Here is a 21824-nt window from a genome sequence, read left to right as displayed (position 1 = left end):
TTCATGTTCAAAAAGACTCTCAGAGGGGCGCCTAGGTGGCTCAGTCGGTTAAGTGTCCGACTTCAGCTCAGGTCATGATCTCACAGTCCGTGAGTTCGAGCCCCGCGTCGGGCTCTGTGCTGACCGCTCAGAGCCTGGAGCCTGTTTCAGATTCTGTGTCTCCCTCTCTCTCTGATCCTCCCTGTTCATGCTCTGTCTCTGTCTCAAAAATAAACAAACGTTAAAAAAATTTAAAAAACAAAACGAAAAGACTCTCAGAAAGAATGTGGCCCTGATGGAGATGCTCGGAGAAGTGAGGGGAGGAAACAGTGAGAAAGGTGAGGGCTGAGGTCAGGCCGAGTCACAGAGCTGCTCGGGCTGCGACCAGAGGAGAAGCCCGTCTGGAAAATTCTGTAGGCAGAGCCCCAGGGAAGCTTCCAGCTCCTGCCTTCGTCCTCCTCCCTCAGACTGGCAGCCATTCCCTCCTCGGACAGTTCCTCTGCACACTTCATAGTGCTCTTTGGTGATATGTGCCTGGTGGGTTTCCATGCTGGCCTTGCCTACTAGACTTTGAGCCTCTGATGGGCTCGTTCACTCGTGCGTTCACTTACAGGGCGCCTGGCAGCTCTCGGTGCTGGGGCTACAGTGACGGGTATGACGGACCAGGTCTCATGTATCGCTGGTGTGAGAGGAAGAACGAGGAGAGGGGGCTTTCCTTTGGCTCCACAGGCGGCAGCTGGCTTCCTCGGTGGGGAAACCAGGGGCTAGAATGTTCCAGCCAAGAACTCGTTTCTGGGGCCCACCTCCTCTCCCGCAACAGCCTGGCTTTCCCCAAAGAGGGCTTTCTTCCTTTCCCTTCGGATATTGTTCTGTGTTAAATCCCAATCCGCTCGCCAAAGACGAACACACTGGCCTTGCCCATCAGTGACTCCTCGTTTGTTCTTGGTTTTATTTGTTTCAATGCCTAGTACAGAGCCTGGCACCAAAATAGAACAAAAGAATAGAATAGAATAGAATAGAATAGAATAGAGCAGACATCCCGTCACTGGCCTCGGTGGGCACAGGTCAAATAGTTGCAAAACAAGGTGATGGAGAACCACCTTGTGGCCATCCCAATTTTTTTAAAAAAAATTTTAATGTTTATTTATTTTTGAGAGAGAGAGAGAGTCAGAGCGCAAGCAAGGGAGGGGCAGAGAGGGAGACAGAATCCGAAGCAGGCTCCAGGCTCTGAGCTGTCAGCACAGAGCCTAACGTGGGCTTGAACTCACGGAGATCATGACCTGAGCTGAAGTCGGACGCTTAACCCACTGAGCCACCTGGGCGCCCCCACGGCCACCCCAATATTCCACATATCAGGGATTATTAAAAGCATCTGCCAAACTGGATTAAACCGAATGCCAAAAACACTTCCAAAACAATGCGTCCACCATGGTGTTACATTTTCCTTCAGCAGCCCAGCGGCGCAACACGCCTGTGAGACAGAGCAGGGTCGCAGCCCTGGTCACTCACGCTTCTTCCCATTTCACAGATGAGACCGCTGAGGCTGAGGAAGGTCGCGCGGCTGGGAAAAGGCACAGCTGGGAAGCAAAGTCAGTCCCGTGCGAGGCGAGCGGCCTTCACGTACGTGATGCGTTCCTTCCGCGACAGCTCAGTTCCTTCTCTTGTCCCAGCCGCCTGGGCTCTCTCCTGCCTTGTCCTCTCGGCCTCTTGGAAAAAAACTGTCTGTGGCAGGAGGGAAGGAGGCCAGCGCAGAGGTGCGCCATGAGGTGGGGATGAAACAGGAAAGCACGGCTTTCTCGGGGCCCTGGCTGCCGACTTTCACTTATGTGTCCGTGGCCAGACGTGGGTCCCATGGCCGATCTAGCTGCAAGGGAGTCTGAGAGGCGCGTGTGTCCTCTGGGCCGCCCCAGACAGACTCGGATTCTTGCAAAAGGAAGAAGAGGGAGGGACAAGGGTGGGTGACTTTGCTGTGTCTGCCTCATTTTTTATGATGTTGACGGTGATCACTATACAATGATTATCATTATCACTATGGCCATTCCCTGCCTGTCGCCAGCACGTCACCAGCCCCAGGCCAGGAAGGCACTTTCCCCGACCCCAGTCCGCCACACACACACACACACACACACGCACACACACACACACACACACACGCACGCACTCACGCACACAGACCCCCAGGACGGCCTCCTGAGCCCCCACTGCAGCTACTCAAGGCACAGGTCACAGAGGCTTCTTGCCATGCTCGAGACACAAGAGCCAAGGGCCCCGGGACGTGTCCAGACAGGGTTCCCAGCCCTGCCCCTCCCCCAGCCGCAGCCCCAGCAGGGACAGCTATTTTGAGAGCCGCTGGCTGGCAGGTGGCACCTCGTGATGGAGCAGTTCTCACTTGAGCCAGACAGACCCTGGCTGCCGCCCTCTGCTCGCTCGCTCGCTCTGCCTCCCCCCTGCACCTGGCAGCCTTCACTCCCAGCCTCATGACCCCCTTCCCCTCTCCCACCCATGATCCCCTCCCCAACCTTCTCTCCCCATCTCTCGTTCCCTTCCCCTCTGCCTCTCACTCCCGTCTCCCCTCTCCTTCTCTCTCCTTCTCTCTGACTCTGTCTCTCCCTCTAACTCCCCTTCTCTCCCTCTCCTTCTCTCGCCCTCTCTTCCTCTCTCTGTCCCTTTCTCTCTCCCTTTCTCTCTTTCCCTCCCTCTCTCCTTCTTTTTCTGCCTCCCTCTCTTCCCCTTTCTCCCTCCCCTTCTCTCTCTCCCTCTCCTTCTCTCTCTCCTCTCCTTCTCTCTCCCTACTTCTCCCCCTCTGTCTCCTTCTCTCTCTCCCCCCTCTCCCTCTGTTTCTCCCTCTCTCCTCACCCTCTGTCCCTCCCTCTCACCCTTCATCTCTCCCTCTCCTTCTCTCTCTCCCCCCCCCGCACTCTTTCCCTCTCCCTCTCTCCCTCCTTCCCGTCTCCCCCTCCCACTCTCTCCCTCTCTCCCCCTTCCTCTCTTCCCCTCCCTCCGTCCTGTCTTCTGGTTCTATTACATGCAGCCAACATTCCCTGAGTCCCCAGCGATGAGCTCAGCACTGATACTAACTCAGATTGATCTGTCACCACTGGCCTAGTACCAACAGAGCAGGGATTCAAGCCCAGGTGTTCCGGCTCCTCCCTGTGTGTCTGTGGCCTGGCGCTCTCCCAGAGGGCCTGCACCGGCCTCGAGGGACCTGGGCCCGAAGAAGGAGCAGGGGCTGCTCTCGAGCTCACTGTCCAATGGGGCAGCAGCTTGGCCACCTGGACGGACATGGGCACCCCTTGGCCGTCGCTGAAAGAGCCACGAACCGGGCAGGAAGGGCGGCCAGGGCATGTGGGGTGGGGGAGGCGCTGGTTCGGCCCTTAGTGCGAGCGCTTCCTTAGATCTGCACCCCAGGAGCCTCGCATGCTGCACCCTCCCTCCAGCCCCGCCTGGACTTCAACGAGGTGACTTGAGAAGTGTGGGGGTGAGACCCAGGAGGGCAGGAGAGCCAAGGCCATTCCACGGCTGCCAGAAGAGGGTGCCGCGCCCAGGGGCCAGGGGAGGGAGACAAGAACAAGCACCCCCCCACCCCCTACCCCCGCCGTCTCTCTCCCCTCCCACCATCCATCTCCACTGAGCTCCAGCACCTGTGAGTCAAACCCAGCAGGAAAACAGGGGACGAGGATGGGGAGCCCCGCTGATGCCGCCCCGGGCAGGCCGGGTGGTGCTCCCCAAACGTGTCCCTGTCTGGGTCCCTGGAACCTTATATGGCATAAGCGGCTTTGCAGGTGTGATTAAAGACCTTGAGATGGGGACATCATCCTGATAATCCGGGTGAGCTGGTGCAATCACAGTGCTCTTTAAGGAGGGAGGCAGGGGGTCAGGGACAGAGGAGGAGGCCGGAGTCCAGAAGCAGAGGGCCAGAGACTGGAAGGTGCTCCCCGACCAGCTCTGAGATGGAGAAAGTGACCACGAGCCAAGGAAGGCAGGCGCCCACAGGAGCCGGAAAAGGCTGGGAGACCGATTCTCCCCTCAGACCTTCCCGAAGGACCCAGCTCCGCTGACAACTGGACTTTAGCCCAGTGAGGCTGATTTTGGACTTCCGATCGCCAGAGCCGTTAGAGGGTAAATTTATGTCATTTTATGCCACTGAGTTTGCGGTCATCTCAGCAGCCACAGGAGACCCGCACACCATCTCCCGGGACAAGGAGCAGGGAGAGAAGGGTGAGGGATGTTCAGGAGTGTGGACGGGGGTGGTCAGCACGGGGGCAAAGACGCGGCGGGCATCCAAAGCACGAGATGCGTTAGGGGCAGCGGGCCGTCCACCGGGCCCTGGGCCGTGTGTGGTGGCAGGTGGGGCTGGAGAGTGCGGCACAGGAAGGGCCTCGAAACATCACCAAGCTGGTGGAGCTTGGGCTTTGTGCTCAGGCGGTGGGGAGCCACGGGGGGTCCTGTGCAGGGAGCAGCTTGATCAGCTTTGGATCGAATCAGATTGCTGAGGGACCGGGCAGGAGTGGGGAGGCCGGAAGGACAGAGGGGGGACGCTAGTCAGGATGCTGTGATACGCTGGCTGGTCAGCCGAAGGGCCCTCCGGACACAGGCAAGGGGCCCGGCCCGTGGCTTTGGGACTGCGTTAGACAGTCCTGGCCATGCCCATTGGTCTCCCCCCACCCGCCGCCTTCACACCCACGCCGCATTCCCACCTCCAGGCCTTTGCACCTACATCTTTCCTGCCTGAACACCCCTGCGGCTCCTCTCCATTGATCATTCCCAGACTTCACTTTCGGTTCAAGGGCACCTCTTCCTGAGAGCCCTCCCTGGTGAGCCTCTAAAGCCATCTCGCCCAGCCCCTGCCCCTGCTCTCTTCCATCCCTCTTCACCTCTGCTCACATGGCCCCACAGCCAGGATGCCCCTACCACCTGGGTTCAAATCCCATCCCCTCCACCTCTGGACACGTGACTTACCTTCTCTGTGCCTCGATGCCCTGGTCTGTAAGAGGAGGACTATGGGAGCACCGACAGGGCAGGGTCAATATCCTCACACGGAGCTCACAGGGCAGAGGGCCTGTGGGTCCCTGCTAAGCAGCCAGCAATTGTGAACCTGTGCTGTCGTATCGGCCAAACTGAGGGCTCAGGGGGTCTTGGGATGTCCTCCCTCCTCCCACTGGCCCTAGCTCTGCCCCCCTGGCCACCAGCACACACCCAACCCATCTTCCACCTGCACCTGTGAACATCTGAAGGCGGCGATCAGCACCCCGGGCCTTCCTGCCTCCTGGCAAAACGGCCCAGTCCCCCCTAGCCTTCCCCTCCCGCCGTGAGGTTTCCAGGCCCTTCTGCACAGCCGGGCACATTCCTGGGCAGGGCTGCCTCAGACACAAAGCCCCCTCACTAGTGCTCAGTGGACCCCTGCTTTGTGCTGGGCCCTGGGGACACTGAGGCAAAGACAGCGTTATCCCTGTTTCCAGAGCAGCTCTTGGGCTCCTCGGGGCCTCTGGAAGGACTCATGAGTCCCCCTGCCGCCTGGGACAAGAGCACATTCAAGTGCAGTTGTTTGCATTGCTGTGATTGGAATCCCAAACTTTTCTTTCTTAGAATTCTTGAATAAGAGTTCTTGAATTGGGCTTTGTGGCCTGGCCTTGTGCCTCCAACGGGACCGTCAGGTCGCCAAGGGCAGGGTCCAGGCTTCCTTTGTAGCACCTGGCATGCCAGGTTTGTGGGTTGCAGGCCCCCAGAAACCCAGAGCTTCAAGGGGCCTCAGGGATCAGCCAGTTCAATGCTCCCATTTCACAGACGCAGGAGCTGAGGTCCAGAGAGGTCACGTGGCTGGTTCACAGCCGTTTCCAGCGTGACTCCCCAAGGGGCCCTCTGCATGCTTCTCAAGGCCCCAGAAAGTCCTGTTTATCTCACTCAGGCTTCTGTCTCCGAGCCAAATCCCCCTTTCTCACGACTTTCTTCACTAACATCCTTCATCGCGGGGCCCCGTCAAAGATTCTGAGCATCTCAGCATCTCAGCACTGCGACCTGGTGTTAGGGGACGGGCCAGGGGCCCTGGGGGAATAATGTCTGTGTGCAGTTAGGCCTGCAGGGAAATGGGGAAAACTGACAGCGAGCAACCTGTGAAGACGGGTGGGATTCGAGGAGGCCCCGTTCTCCTCCCTTTCTTTTCATTTTAACACTTCCACGTGGCTCTGAAATCCACACAGAAGGAAGGGCGTGGCCACCCGCGTCCCCACACACCCACTCACGTGGTTCGGCTGTATCGCTGCCAGGGTCCTGTAAGGCTCTGTCACCCCCGCTTCCCGAAACAAGGAAAATGGGGGGCAGAGAGGCTTAGAAAAAGCATGTGCCCAGTTCACGTAGCTACTAAGTGGTAGAGGCGGAAGGTGAACATGAGACTTCCGATACCCGGTCTAGGGAGAGGGAGGGGGTGGAGAGTCAGGGAGGGTGGCAAAGAGGAGGGAGGGAGAGGCAAGGGAGGAAAGACAAAACTAACCTACACAGGCCTCTTAACAGGTTTATCCAGGTAGACACAGTGCTTAGTACTTGATGAATGGATAGATGGATGGATGGATGGACAGATGGAAGGACGGATGGACAGAGGGACAGAGGGATGGATGGATGGACGGACGGACGGACGGATGGATGGACAGAGGGATGGATGGATGGACAGACGGATGCACAGAGGGATGGATGGATGGATGGATGGATGGATGGACGGATGGACGGACAGACGGATGGATGGATGGATGGATGGATGGAAGGATGGATGGACGGAGGGACGGACAGAGGGATGGACGGATGGACGGACGGAAGGACGGACGGATGGACGGACGGATGGATGGATGGATGGATGGACGGACGGATGGACAGAGGGATGGATGGATGGATGGATGGATGGATGGACAGATGGAAGGACGGATGAACAGAAGGACGGAGAGATGGATGGACGGACAGACGGATGGACAGAGGGATGGATGGATGGACAGATGGATGGACAGAGGGATGGATGGATGGATAGATGGAAGGATGGACGGATGGACAGACGGATGGACGGACGGACAGACGGATGGATGGACGGACAGATGGATGGATGGACGGATGGACGGACGGATGGACAGAGGGATGGACGGACGGATGGACAGAGGGATGGATGGATGGATGGACGGATGGATGGACGGAGGGACGGACAGAGGGATGGACGGACGGACGGACGGATGGACGGACGGACGGACGGATGGATGGATGGATGGACGGACCGATGGATGGACAGACGGATGGATGGATGGATGGATGGAAGGATGGATGGATGGAGGGATGGATGGATGGAGGGATGGACAGATGGACGGATGGAAGGACGGATGGGCGGATGGACAGATGGATGGATGGAAGGATGGATGGATGGATGGACGTATATCAGGCAAGCAGCAGCTCCAGAGCTAACAGTTCAGTAGTTTGTGTACACCCTCTCAGCTTCTGTCTGACTGGTGGTGGTGGCATTGCCTACAGGACAATGGTCTGTGCTGGGGCCCCTCTGCCTGGAGAATCTTAAACCTTCCCCATCTTTGCCCTTGATCTGGGGAAGGGTGGAGAGAAAGGAAGGCAAGAAAGTGCGAAAAGAATGGATGGGGAATTGCCACTAATTTGCTGTGTGTCCTCCCCCTCTGGGCCTTAGTTTCCCTAATTAGAAAGTGAGGGAACAGGCCTAGGTCAGCAGTTTCCCACCTGGCTGATACCAGAATTCCCTGGGAAGCTTGTGAAAATGCAGGTTTCCAGGTCCCCAGCATGTATTTTTAACAAACTGCCCAGCTGATTTCACAATAGGCCAGAGTTAGGGATGAGGGACTAAAAAAAGTCTCCGTGGCCCCAGTTGGGACACCCTCTGACCCATGGCCTTTCCTGGAAGCTCCCATCCTCTCTTTCTGATAGGCTTGTTTCCACCACAATGTCAAAAAGCAACCCACCCCAGCTGAAGGGAATTTATTTGCTGACATACTGAAAATTCAGAAGTGGGACTGCCTTCAGGCCCAGCTGGATCCAGGAACTCAAACATTCTCAAGGCTTGTCACTTCATCTTTCAGAAGTTCTTACTTCATCAGTGTGCTGGTTTCATTTTCTGGTGGGTTCTGTCTCTACATGGCATGGCAATGGCTGCTGGATAGTCCAACCCGCTTCAAGCCAATGGACAGCAAGAGACCCTCTGTTTTTGGTGTCCATGTACCAATCTCAGGGAAGACTCTGATTGGCTCTGCCTGAGTCATGTGCCCACCATGACCCAATTGCTCTATCAGGGGATGAGGTATTCTGATTGGCCGGTCCAGGTCACGTGACCCAAGGAAGGCCATCTGGGCAGACACACAGCAGTGTGTCTGCTTTGCTCCCCATTTGCTTGTCAAAGGCCAGCCACAGAGCCTTTGTAGGAGGGGGCAGGATGGACAATCCAGTCTTCTGGGGGCTGACCTTCATAAACAGGGGTCAGGTGACAAAATCACTCCAAACTATTGTCCCTCAGCAATTACCTGTCTGGGAGTCAGGAAGCTGTGGCAGTGTTCAGGAAATTTCTGGTGGATCCAAGCTGACCAACCACCTTTATACATCTGAAAAGGAGGCGGTCCTAGTGATGTGTGGCTCGGTGCCAAGTCTTGGGGCACCCCCCGCCCCCGTCTGGCTGTGGAACTTGCCCTCGGCACTTGCAAAAGGACCCTCTCCCTCTCCAGCTGGACAGGGCTTGGTCCCAGAGATGAGAGTCTTCCCTGCACCCCACAATCCACAAGGCGGATCCCCAGATCTCTTTTGTTTGTGAAGATTGCAGGGAGGGGAGGGACAGTGATGGGACCCAGAAGGGCCTGTGCTCCTGCCCCGCTGGACTGGGGAGGGGGACGAGGGAGGGGGTGGGGACAATAGTCAGTCAAGTCTAGGAGAGCCCACAAGGGAGTGAAGGGGTCCGGCGGGCTCGAGGGAAGGAGCACACCATGCCTGGGACAGGGCGAAAGGCCAGAAACTTCTATAGAGAATGTGAAGCTGTGGGTTTGGGGGTCAGTGTAAACCCTCCCCTACCACCGCCTTCCCCTCACGGTTCAATAAAGTCCACTGCCCCACGCAGGAGAGGCATTTTGTGGAAACCGAGGCAGGGGCTGAATTCCACACCCGAGCTGGTGTCACACGTGGCAGAGGAGCCACGAGATGGAGGGACACCAGGAAACTGTTGAGTCAGCGCGTGCAGGAGCCCGAGGCTTTAGGACCACGGGGCCCCTTGGGTGCGGAGGCTGGCGGAGCTGGTATGACGATTCCCAAGGGCAGGGGGCCCACTCGACCTCCCTCCGGCCCATGCAGGCGCTAGATATTTTCCATCGGTTTCGGGAAGCCGAGCAAAAACACAAGCCCTTTCCACTCTCCAGGAGATAGTGGAGGCAGGACTGGAACCCAGACCTCAGCCTTCAGGCCAGGCCGGAGAGGTGGCGTCAGGGGAGGCTGGCGGCCGGTGGAGGGAGTCCACTGGGCCCCCCTCTTTCTCTGCCTGCCCCTCCCAGCCCCTGTGTCAGGGGACAAGCCCGCAGGACAGGAGGGCCTGGGGATAAAGCTGCTGCTGGGTAGACCAAGTGCTTAAATGAGCCAAACTCGCCAGGAGTCTGGTCCCCATGGCAACAGGAAAGTGGCTCAGCAGAGGCAGAATCGGGCACTCCCCGTCACCAGGAGGAGCCTGCTGTAGCCAGGCCCTGGGGTAGGCACTTCCACAACCCGCTGTGCCCCAGAGTCCCGCCGCTGCCGTGGTCCCTCTGCAGACGAGAGCCCTGGGGCCGAGACGGAGCCCCCCCGCCCAGAGTCACAGCCCCGAGCTGCTGGCTCCAGATCCTGCGGTGGATAGGAACTGGGAAGCCTGGATCCGAACCCCCACCTCCCTCCCCGTCTCCCAGCCTCCCAGCCATCTCAGCCCTTCTGAGCCTCAGTTTCCCCCTCCGCACCCAAAGCGTTGTCAGGGGTAGATACGGGGTAGTCCTGCCTCCTCCATGGTGGTAAAGTTGGAGCACAGGCACGATCGCCCCTGAGCAGGGACCCTGGGATTCCTGCAATCATCTCCTGCCCCCCTGGGCTTAATTACAACTCTGTCTCTCGTGGGATTCGTTAATCGAGCTTCCCTGTGGCGGGCGGCGTCAGACGGACGTGGTAGCTAATGCTGTCTGTGTGCGCCAAACTTTCCCAGCCGCTCTTCCAGAGACGGGCCCTGTCCCCTGGCTGCAGCGGTAGGACACGGCCCAGTCATTCACTCCCCATCCCTCTGGCAACTGTGAGCAGGTCAGCACAAGGACTGACCCAGCAGAGCCCATCGGAACGCTCCCCGGGGACTGCCGTCTGGACCTCTCGGTAGGGGCGGGGTGTGGGGTGGAGACCTCCTGTGACTTTGTCCCGCATATTCTGGGGAAGGTGTGAGCATCAGTCAGGCTTCAGTGACAGACAACAGAATCTATCCCCAATCTGAAAAAAAAAAATTTTTTTTTTGTTTTTGTTTTTTTTAATCATATTACGCAGCTGAGTGTCCGAGAACGACTGCCGAACTGGGCCGCCGAGGGGGCTGCGGCTCCTGCCTCCCTCGGGAAGCTGGGGCATCAGGTCACCTCTCAGCTGCCGGCCCCAGAACCACCCCTGCTCTGCTACGATCCACACGGCAGAATGCGTGCTCTGTGCCCAGCCTCTCTGCCCACGAAATCCGGTTCCAAATTCTCACCATCGGGAGCACTCTCTGCGGGAGGATTTATGTTGCCACCGATCCATGACCAGCGGCAGGTGACTCTGGGAAACAGAGCTGTTGGGCTCTCCACCTTCTGCAGCCCAGCAGACACATGCCACAGGCAGCCTGACCCTAGCTGTCACCACTGTCGTCCCAGACGATGCTGTCACAATGTCCCACGCCGCCCTGAGTCTGTTCTGCTGTCATTCAGGGATGTGGAGACCTGTCCCAAATACATCTCCAAGCAGTTATGAGGGTCAAGGTGAGAGAAGAGTGAGAAAAACCTGTACATGGGCCTGTGCACCTGGGAGAGCGGCTTTAACCAAGAGGAAAATGAGCCCAGAGAGGGTGAAATGCCTTCCCCAAGGTCAGGCGTTCAGGCGATACGGTGTGGAAGACTAGGATTGGGACTAGGAATTCCTCCTTAGGGCTGAGGGGAGTGGGGGGAGGGAAGGGGGACGGAGGAGCCAGGGGGTCGGGGGATGGCTCCAGGAGGAGGTGGTGGTGGGTTGTATTAAGTCATCCATGGCTGTAGAGCAAATGTCCCCAAAACTTAGTGGTTTAAAACAACAAACATTCGTTATCTCCGTTTCTATGCATTCTCTGGCTCAGCTCTCTCGTGAGCTTGCCAGCAGGCAGGCGGCCAGGGCTGTGGTCTAATCTGGAGCCTCATCTGGGGCCGGGGGTTCCCTCCCAAGCTCACGCTCATGGTTGTTGGCCGGCTGCAGGTCCTGGCTGGCTCTCGGCCAGAGGCCAGCAGCTCACAACACTGGTTTTCAAGGAAGCGAAAGGGCGGGCGCACCCAGAACACAAGCCACCAAATCTCACAAGGGACATCCCATCACTCCTGCTGTATTCTACTTCCTAGATTCAAGTCACTACATCAGCCCGCACTCAGGGGGAGAGGATGACACAAGAGAGCCTCTCCCAGGAGGTGGGGTCTGAGACTCACTCTGCCTCTGAGAAGAAGGGTGGGCTGGGCCAGCAGGGGTGGCTGTCCCCCTGCTCCTTTGCACCCGATGTGCCCAGCCCCGGGTCTTGCAGATGGAGAGGCTGAAATGAAGCCTCCTTTGGCCACCACCCCTTTCCCTGCAGGGCCAGCCCCCTGGAAGAGGGGGAGGACGGAGGAGTAAGGATTCCACACATCACTAATGGCAGCAACATGGCCACCCCTTAGGTCAGACATTCCCAGTAAAACAGGAGGTCCCAAGGCCCCGAAAGCCAGCATAATGTCATGCAGGAGCCCTGAGCTAAGAGCAGAGAGGACTGGGTTCTGGCCCTGGGCAAGCTCCTAACTAGCTGTGTATCTGTGAGCAAGTCGCATGCCCTCTCTGAGCCTCAGTCTCTCCAGCTATAATGCAGAATGGTGGTCTGATATCCCCAAGGTCCTCTTGGACTCCGAGGGTCAACGTTCTCGGTTGGATGGAGGCAACCTAGGGGCTTGGCCCAGGCCTCCACCACCTGCCCGAGGCACCTGCCCCCAGCAGCCCCTCTCCCTCCCTGCCCCCCACCTCTCTCCCAAGCACCCGATTCCCTGATTTCCCTCCTGACCTGCCATCTCTGTGTCCCTGCAGCCCCCCACCTTCCTCCAACCCCTCCCTACACAGAGCCAAGGAGGCCCGTCTGGGCTAAGCAGATGGCTTGAGCCAGGGACTAGACAGTGGCAGAAGCTGTCCACCTGTCGCCAGGTGTTGGTGCTGGAGGCTGGCCCCCATTTCCCTCCTCAAGGAAGGGGGAGAAAGATGCCTCCAGACTCAGAGCAGCTGCTCGGGGCCCCTCCTCCCCCTCCACACCCCAGCTCTGCTGCTGAAGAGCAGGTTCCTCAATGGGGGCTGTGAACAGGACTGTCAAAGCCGCATCTGGCTCCCAGGCTGGGGGCTTACGTAACTGATGGCTGTCACCCCCACCCCAGCTGCCCCCCCCCCGGGCTCCACCTCCAGGCCCAAGGCCACCGGGTGGCCCCACACCAGGCCTGCGTGGAGTCCCTCCTCTTGGAAGGTGTCACAGCACCGGTCTCCTTACACAAGGTCCTTCCAAAGCCGCCCTGACATTCTTCTCCGGGCCTTGCCGCCCCAAGGCAGGAAGAAACCAGCTTTGTTCTCCGTACTCCTGGTGTCTAGGAAACGTAGCAGATGCCCAGGAAATTTAGTTGAATGAACTAAAAAAAATCAGTAATGATAATAGTGGCACTTACATTGCACCACGTACTGAGGATTCGTCCAAGAAGTCTCCCTATGCTAACGCATTTAAGCCTCATCCTAACCCTGCACTGAGGTCCTCTTAACATCTCCGGGACATGAACCAGTGAATGAGTGAACGTCCTGTTCTTTCCGGGGAAGGCACTGACCCAGGAGAGATGACATCACCAGGCATAAAGCCTGAGAGGGTGTGAGGGGAGGGATAACTGGTTCCTATCACACGCATCTCTTGATGGCCACACCTCCCCAGGGATGTACAAAGGGCAGAAAGTCTGCCACGATCCCCGTTTTCCTGATCTGTAGCAGTCAGGACAGGGAAGATTAACCTGTGTAACAAACAACCTCCAATCTCAGTGGCTTAAAACAACACAGCTTTCTTTGTCACTCAGGCGACACATCCATAAGTAGGGTGGGGACAGGGCTTTGCTCCCTGTTGTCCCTACAGAGGAACCCATCTGGAATTTCCCCAATCACTGCTCAGGACGAAAGGAGTCGGAAGAATTGGGCTCCACCCAGAACTGACACGTGTCACTTTGGCTCCTAGGTCATTGGCCAGAACGTATCACGTGGCTAACTCAAGGGACAAGGAGGGTGTAATCTACGGCATGCCCAGAAGAAGGGGCAACTATGAATTGGGGTGGAAGATGTTGGGGTAACGGAGTCACTTATGGAGTGTCTGCACTGTGCTGAACACTGAGAAGAAATACAAAATTTGGCAGAGCCCTGTCCTCCCAGAGCGCACCTGCTCACGGGGAAACAGATAAACAGAAGAAAAGTACAATCCAGCAAGACTAGAGCTCTGATAGAGGAGAGGGGTGCGCAGAGGGGCCCCTGACCTGGCCCCCAGAGAACAGGAAAGGCTTCTGGAAAAGATCTCCCAGCTGAGGAAGGCAGGCCCTCAAACCCAGACCTCATCGTGGCCCTTGCCCTCCCAGGTGGAGACAGGGGAGGTCTTAAGGCCTGCCCTTGGAGGGCCCATCAGCCCCCATGCTGCCAGGCATCCCCATGGGGGAGTCTATCTCAACACCCGACACCCACCCCGTGAGTGGGTGCTCCCACTCTCCCCTCCAAGGGGCAAACCGAACGCGGGTTCCCACCACAGGTACAGGTCCAGGCTTTCCGGGGTGAGGACCCCCAGGGGTGGGGCTGCCGAGAGGAATCAGGCTCAGCCTCCCTGAACTGGAGGGGACACCCTCTTAAGTGCCAGCAAACCCCTGTGAAGAGGTAGGTGGGCTTGCAGCTGGGGGGCCTCGGGAGCCAAGACAGATCCTCAAAGCCAGCCAGACTATGACAGTGACACCAGCAGGAGCCTGAGGGCAGGGGACTAGAAGCAGCTGGGTCACCCAGAAATCCCATCTAATTCTAATATTTGATGAGCCTCTACGTGGGGAAAACCCGAGAAACCAATTGTGGTTTCCTCCAGGGAGGGGAAGGAATCTACGTGCACATAGTCATAATAAATATATTAAAGTATATAAAAGTAAAAACAGATATATATGGGACTTGAATAAAAATTTCTGAATCTAGCCTTTGGAGCCTCTAAGTTTGTAAGATTCTCCTAACACTTAAGATTCTGGGATTCTCAGAGGCTGTTGGGCAAAGATGTGGGCATCAGATGTCCCTGGGTTTGGATCCAGGCTTTCCCCATTGCTGTGTGACCTAACCCCTTGGTGCCTCAGTTTCCCCATCTGTGATCAGAGAGACCTTGCTTCTCCTGGAACAGTGTAAGATTAAATGGGATAAAGCAGGTCAGGCGTCCCCCAGGGTCTGGCACCTTCAAGCCTCTGTCTAAACCAAGCGGGGTGGTGAATACCCAGAGCCTCTTGGACTCTCCAGGCTGAGTCGGAGCCAGGGAGTTTCCAGATTCCCAGGGTCGGGCTGGGAGGTCGCTGGGAAGCCAGTGGGGAGAGCCCTCTGACAGCCCTCGGTGGGAAGGGAGGCGGTGGACGGCTGCCGCCGTGGCTGGCGCTCGGGCGCCCCCTCGTGGGCACTGTCCTCCTCAAACCCCGGGAAAACAGGCGCTCACTTCTATTTTAAAAATCTCTGGCGGTACCTGGGTGGCTCAGTTCGTTAAGGCTCTGACTCTTGATTTCAGCTTGGTTCATGATCTCATGATTCAGGAGCTTGAGCCCCACGTCGGGGTCCAGCTGTCAGTACGGAGCCTGCTTGGGATTCTCTCTCTCCTTCTCTCTCTGGCCTTCCCTTGCTTGTATTCACTCTCTCTCAAAATAAATATATAAAAACTTAAAAAAAAAGGGGGGGGGGGTTGTTGGGACAGATCCTGATCCAATATGATTGGTGCCTTTTATTAAAAATTTTTCTTAAGTTTATTTCTTTGAGAGAGAGCAAGCACAAGCTGGGGAGGGGCAGAGAGAAGGAGAGACAGAATCCCAACCAGGCTCCATGCCATCAGGGCAGAGCCTGACATGGGGCTTGAACTCACAAACTGTGAAATCATGACCTGAGTGAGTGGAGAACAAAAGTCAGATGCTTAACTGAGTGCACCCCCCAGGTGCCCCTGTTTTTTTTATAATTCCTTTTTTTCTTTTTTTTTTTTTAATTTTTTTAAATGTTTTATTTATTTTTGAGACAGAGAGAGACCGAGCATGAGTAGGGGAGGGGCAGAGAGAGAGGGAGACACAGAATCTGAAACAGACTCCAGGCTCTGGGCTGTCAGCACGGAGCCCGACGTGGGGCTCGAACTCATGAACTGAGAGATCATGACCTGAGCCTAAGTCGGATGCTCAATCGACTGAGCCACCCAGGCGCCCCTATAATTCTTTTTTCTAATGTTTTTTATTTTATTTTTCAGAGAGAGGCAGAGAGAGACAGACAGACAGACAGAGGGTCTGAAGTGGGCTCTGATGACAGCAGAGAGCCTGACGCGGGGCTCAAACTCACGAACCGTGAGACCATGACCTAAGCCAAAGTTGGATGCTTAACTGACTGAGCCACCCAGGCGGCCTGATTGGTGTCCTTTTAAGAAGAGATTGGGACACACGCAGAGGAATGGCCATGTGAAGACACGGTGGGGAGAAGGCACCCATGCACCAGCCAAGGAGTGAGGCCTCAGAGTAAATCAGCCCTGCCAACCCCTGGATCTGGGGCCTCCAGCTTCCAGAGCTGTTCAAGCCCCCCAGTCTGAGGAACTGTTACAGCAGCCCCAACAGATGAGTAACCACCCCACCCCCTAAATCCAAAGGGCATATTAAAGGCTCATCCACACCGGCCTTTTGCTGAATTCTGGAGGCTACTAGTCACCAGTCTACTACTCCCAGCCGATTCCAACTTCCCACTAAAAGAGCTCTAAAGAGGGGCGCCTGGGTGGCTCAGTCCGATAAGTGTCAGACTGTAGCTCAGTTCCCGATCTCGTGGTTTGTGGGTTCAAGCCCTGCATCGGGCTCTGTGCTGACAGCTCAGAGCCTGGAGCCCGCTTCAGATTCTGGGCCTCCCTCTCTCTCTTTCTCTGCCTCTCCCCCGCTCACCCTCTGTCTCTCTCGCTCTCAAAAATAAACATTAAAAATAAAATAGCTCTAAAGACTCACAAAACGGGGGGGGGGGTGGGATCATAAATTGCTTCTTGCAAAGAATTTGGTTTCCAAATAACATGGTGAACGTTGTTCACCAACATTGTGCCAGGGTGTTCTAAATGCTCAGTCAAGGTAGCCGATCCACTGGTCCTAGGGCCTGCCACACGCCCAACCCTACTTTCTTGTTCCATAAACAGGAACATGCACCCAGAGTTCTGAGCCCGCTTTGAAATGCTGCGGTCTAGTAACTTCAATATTAGCACTCACTTGGAACTCTTACTGTGAACCCAGCACAGTCCTGAGTGCTTTATAAACATTAACCCACGTTACCCTCACATCCCTCCTTATGATAGAGTTACCCCCAGGTTTATAGGTGAGGAAATGAAGGCTCAGAGAGGTGTCTTGAGTGGCCCAGGGTGGCCAGCTGGAAAGTCACGGAGCTGGGATTTGAACCCAGGCCGTTTGGCTCTGAGACGACGCTCTCAACCACTGTGCTTTGCTGCCTCATATTTTAAGTGGAAAATGCTTATTTTTGAACTGCACATTACCAAAAGTTGTATCAGAAATCATTATGATGTACTCTTTCGCCTTATCATATTGTGTGGGGGAAAAAATGTCTACTTTTGGGGGCACCTGGGTGGCTCAGTCCGACTCTTGATTTTGGCTCAGGTCATGATCTCATTCTTCATGGAATTGGGCTTCACATCTGGCTCTGTACTGACAGCACGGAGCCTGCTTGGGATTCTCTCTCCCTCTCTCTCTGCCCCTCCCCTGCTTGTGCTCTCCCTCTCTCTCAAAATAAATAAACTTTAAAAAAAGTCTACTTTTGCTCATCCAGTCTTGAAGCTTCCGTTTACATCAGCTATCAAATAAATACAAAGCTTTTATATTCATGTTCAAATATATGTGAAAAACAGTTGTTACTATATCCCCAAATGGAAAAGCTTCTTTCACGAACTGATATTTGGAACACTTGTCTTCTGCATTTTTTAAATCCAGTATTTTTTGTGGTCTTGTTTCTTACAGACAAGAGAACGGGTTTTAGGCTGGTACCTGCGAGCACTTCTCTGAAATAACCCATTTCAAGTGTGGGCCACCTGTGTTTCCAATGTATAAAAACCCAAACTGTATCATCCTCCTACACCTTCCTTTATAATATTGGGTTTATAAGTACATCGGTTCTGTAAGATTTGTGATCTGGTGGGCACAGATGAGCAGGCCCAGTGAGGACAGCGTCGAGTTACCTTGGGTCTCCGCAGTGGCTTAAGCCTCCTATCGTTAGGGACCAGGGGCCAACTGTGGGTAGAAACCCAACAATATGTGACTGAGGGCAATGAAAACAGTGTAAGTCTCCAGGGGGCCCGAGTGGCTCAGTCAGGATAGCGTATGACTTTTTTTTTTCAATGTTTAATTTTATTTTGAGAGAGCGAGAGACAGAGTGCAAACAGAGGAGGGGCAGAGAGAAAAGGAGACACAGAATCAGAAGCAGGCTCCAGGTTCTGAGCGGTCAGCACAGGGCCTGATACTGGGCTCAAACTTGTGAACCGTGAGACCATGACTTGAGCCAAAGTCAGACACTCAACTGAATGAGCCACCCAGGCGCCCCGAGAGCATGTGACTCTTGATCTCAGGGTTGAGTCCAAACCCTACATTGGGTGTAGAGATTACTTTAAGAATAAAATCTTAAGTCGTCTGGGTGGCTCAGATGGTTAAGTGTCAGACTCTTGATTTCGGATCAGGTCATGATCTCGTGGTTCATGGGACCAAGCCCCACATCAGGCTCTGTGCTGACGGCGTGGAGCCTGCTTGGGATTCTCTGTCTCCCTCTCTCTGTCCCTCCTCTGCTCTCTTTCTCTCAAAAGTAAATAAAATCTTAAAAATAAGATCTAAAAAACAAAAAACTGTAAGTTTCCAAACCAACAGGCAGAAGAACTAAATGACAAGCATGCTCCTCTGGTCGCTCCTCATGGACACGGGGGACAGGGTGGCTCCCTTAGTGGGAATAGAAGGGACAAGAGCCACAGAAGCCGGGGGTGGAGTCGGGGGGAGGGGCGCCCAAAGAGGCCTGGAGTCATCAGGGCAGGAAAAGGTGATCTGAGAAGTTCCAGCCCTCCCAGGAGCAGCTCTGTGCCTGAAGGGACTGACTGGATGGACATCTGTCACCTCAGCTAACCCTCACAGCCCTCCTGGGGGGAAGGACTCTTGGCACCCCCTTTCTATGGATGAGAAAAGAGAAACCAAAACCGAAGATGCAGCCGCCTGCACCACGTGGTGTCCACAGAACAGCCCTCGGAGGGCCAGGGGAGGGAGAGGGCCACACCCGCAGCGGGCTGGGGCAGGTGGGAGCAGAGCCCCCACCCGGGTTAGGATCCCTCTCCCCGGAGTTCACGGAGTCCCGGCCCGGCCCTGACTCCCAGCCTGGGTGCTCCTTTCCGGGCAGCCTGCACAGCCCCCCACCCCAGCCAGCCACAGGAAATCCCGGCTGCCTCCCTCCTCACCCTTCAGTCTTTGTGGAGGCTCGGGGGCTCCCTGGACGCCCCAGGATTTTCATGGCGCCAGGCCCTGCTGCTCCCTCCGTGGGACTCCCTGTGCCCACCCACCTGAGCCCTGCTCTGCCCTCCCCAGTCACAGCCAAGCCAGTACCCGCTTCGGTCCCTCCATACTGTGCCTGCCGTGCCACATCGCCAGGGACGGGGACTATGCCAGGGCACTCTTCCCCCGGACCAGCACCTCCTCCAGGCCGCAACCGTGTCTGCCCCGGCACCCCGCTCAGCCCGAGCACGGGGCCTGCCTGGGGAGGGGCTGCTGGAGAGTGACATGAGCACAGCCGGGTTTGAATCCTGACCCTGCCCTCACTCGCTGTGACACGGGACTCTGAGCCTGTTTCCCCATCTATAAAACAGAGGTGACCACGGTGCCCACATCCACGACTGCCGGGGGCTTAAGTGCATCCCAGCTGACGATGTGGGATGACAGAGCCTCCACCCTGCAGTCCCCGCTGATGGGGCACCATCCATCACGGCCGAGACCCCGAGTGAACGCGCTCCCTGGAGAGAGATCCCTCTCCCCCTCCCAGAAATGCGAGCCCTGGCGGCAGGGTTAAAGCTCACCCTGCCTCCCGCACCCCCAAACACAAGAACAGAAGGCTCGGGTCTGCAGCGGATGCCGCCAACGCTCGCGTCTCCACCTGCACAAGATGAAAGGAGCAGAGGATCTGGAAGCGCTCACGATGCTCTCAGAAGATGGGCGTCCGAACCAGGTGACAAAGAGCTCTTCAGAAGTTCTCCAAATTACCCAAGGAGAGATGGGCTTTGAGCAGGAGTGAATCAGAGGAAAACTGATTGAGCGCCTCTCATCCCTCCATTTCCTGGAACCGGGCAGTTGCAAAGAGCTATAAGCGGCTGGAAATTACCACAGGTAAGTACACGAGTGACTCAACAGTGACCACACTGACGCACCCAGGTTTCCTGGTCGGGGTTTTAGGAAGATCGTGTAATCGGACTTTCAGTTCGCGGCGGTCTTTGTTTTAACATGGTGCTTATTTTTAGACACTGTATCTGCTAGTAATTTAATAGAATAAAATGTGTAATACATTTCTGAATTCATGCTTTGCTTGAGGTGCTGCATTCCTAAATGTATCTTAAGTGGCAAATATCTTATTTCGTGGATTTTTCTTGAATTTTACGAACTATACCCTCTTATTGGTATTACAGTATTAAGCAAAATAATGACAAACAACGAGGACTATTGATTTTCTCCGATACTGCTGTTACTCGTGCTTTCTACCATTCAAACCTCACAACCTGCGGTGCTGAATCCTACGACTTCCAGCTCACTGATGCTAAATTCAGGTGCACACAGGCCAATGGGACAGAACAGGGAGTCCAGAAATAAACCCAGGCATACACGGTCCATTAGTTCCGGACAGAGGAGACAAGAACATGCGATGGGGACAGGACAGTGTCTCCAGGCAGCAGTGCTGAAAAACCGGAGATCCACGTGCAAAAGAAATTGGACCACTGTCTCACACCACACAAACTAACTCAAAATGGGTTAAAGAAGGAAGTAAGACCTGAACCCATAAAGCCTTAGAAAACAGGGGAACTTCTGGACATGGGCCTTGGTGAGGACTTTTTAAATCTGACACCAAAAGCAGAGGCAACAAAAGCAGAACAAACAGGTGAAGGGACCACTTCAAACTAAAAAGCTTCTGCACGGAGAAGAGAACCGTCAACAAAACAAAAAGCTCACAGAATGGGAGAAAGTGTTTGCAGATCGCATACTAATAAGGGACTAATACTCAAAACATATAGGGGCACCTGGGTGGCTCATCAGTTGAACATATGACTTCGGCTCAGGTCATGATCTCACAGTTCGTGGGTTCGAGCTCCGTATCGGGCTCTGCACTGACAGCTCAGAGCCTGGAGCCTGCTTCGGATTCTGTCTCCCCTCTCTCTGCCCCTCCCCCGCTTGTATTCTGGTCTCTCTCTCAAAAAATAATAAAGAGTTAAAAAAAAATAAAAGTAAATAAATAATAAAAAACAAAATATATAAAGAACTCAGGTAACTGGACAGCAAAATAATGCAACTAAAATACGGGCAGAAGATCTGAAGAGACATTGCTCCAAAGACATACAGATGGCCCACAGACACATGAAAAGATGCTCAACATCACTGACCGTCAGGGAAACGCAAATCAGAACCACAACGAGCTCATCACTCACACCTGCCAGCATGGCTAGTCTCAAAAACACAAGACAGAACAAGTGTTGGCGAGGAAGTGGAGAAAAGGGAGCCCTCGGGCACCACTGGGAATGTGACCTGGGGCAGCCACCGTGGCAAACAGCATAGAGTCACCGCGGGGCTAAAACTAGAAATACCATATGACCCAGCGATTCCACTTGTCAGTATCTCCGTATTTACACGAAGAAAATAAAAACACCAATTTTTTAGCAAAGGAAATGAAAACACCAATTTGAAAAGACCTAGCACCCGCAGGTTCATTGCAACATTTACAACAGCCAAGATACGAAAACGACCTTGGACCTAATTCCAAGATATGGAATCCGTCCACTGACGGAAAAATGGATGAAGAAAACGAGGTGTATGCACATATACACACACACACACACACACACACACACACACACACACACTATCCAGCCATAAAAAAGGAAGTCAAAGAAAAATATTGTATAACCTCACTTATACATGGAGTCTTAAAAACAAAAAAAACAAAAAACACAAAAAACAAAACAAACACCTCAAGAGACACAGAGAATAGATGGGCGGTTGCCAGAGGTGGGCGGTGGAGAGCGGGCAAATGGGTGAAGGGGGTCTAGGGGTACGTACTTGCTAGTCAGTCAGCCATGAGGAGGTAACGCACAACATGGGGACATA

Source organism: Panthera tigris, chromosome B4, assembly GCF_018350195.1.
Source record: "Panthera tigris isolate Pti1 chromosome B4, P.tigris_Pti1_mat1.1, whole genome shotgun sequence".
NCBI lineage: Eukaryota > Metazoa > Chordata > Mammalia > Carnivora > Felidae > Panthera > Panthera tigris.
The sequence above is the reverse complement of the archived record's forward strand: the minus strand, read 5'-3'. Positions refer to the sequence as shown.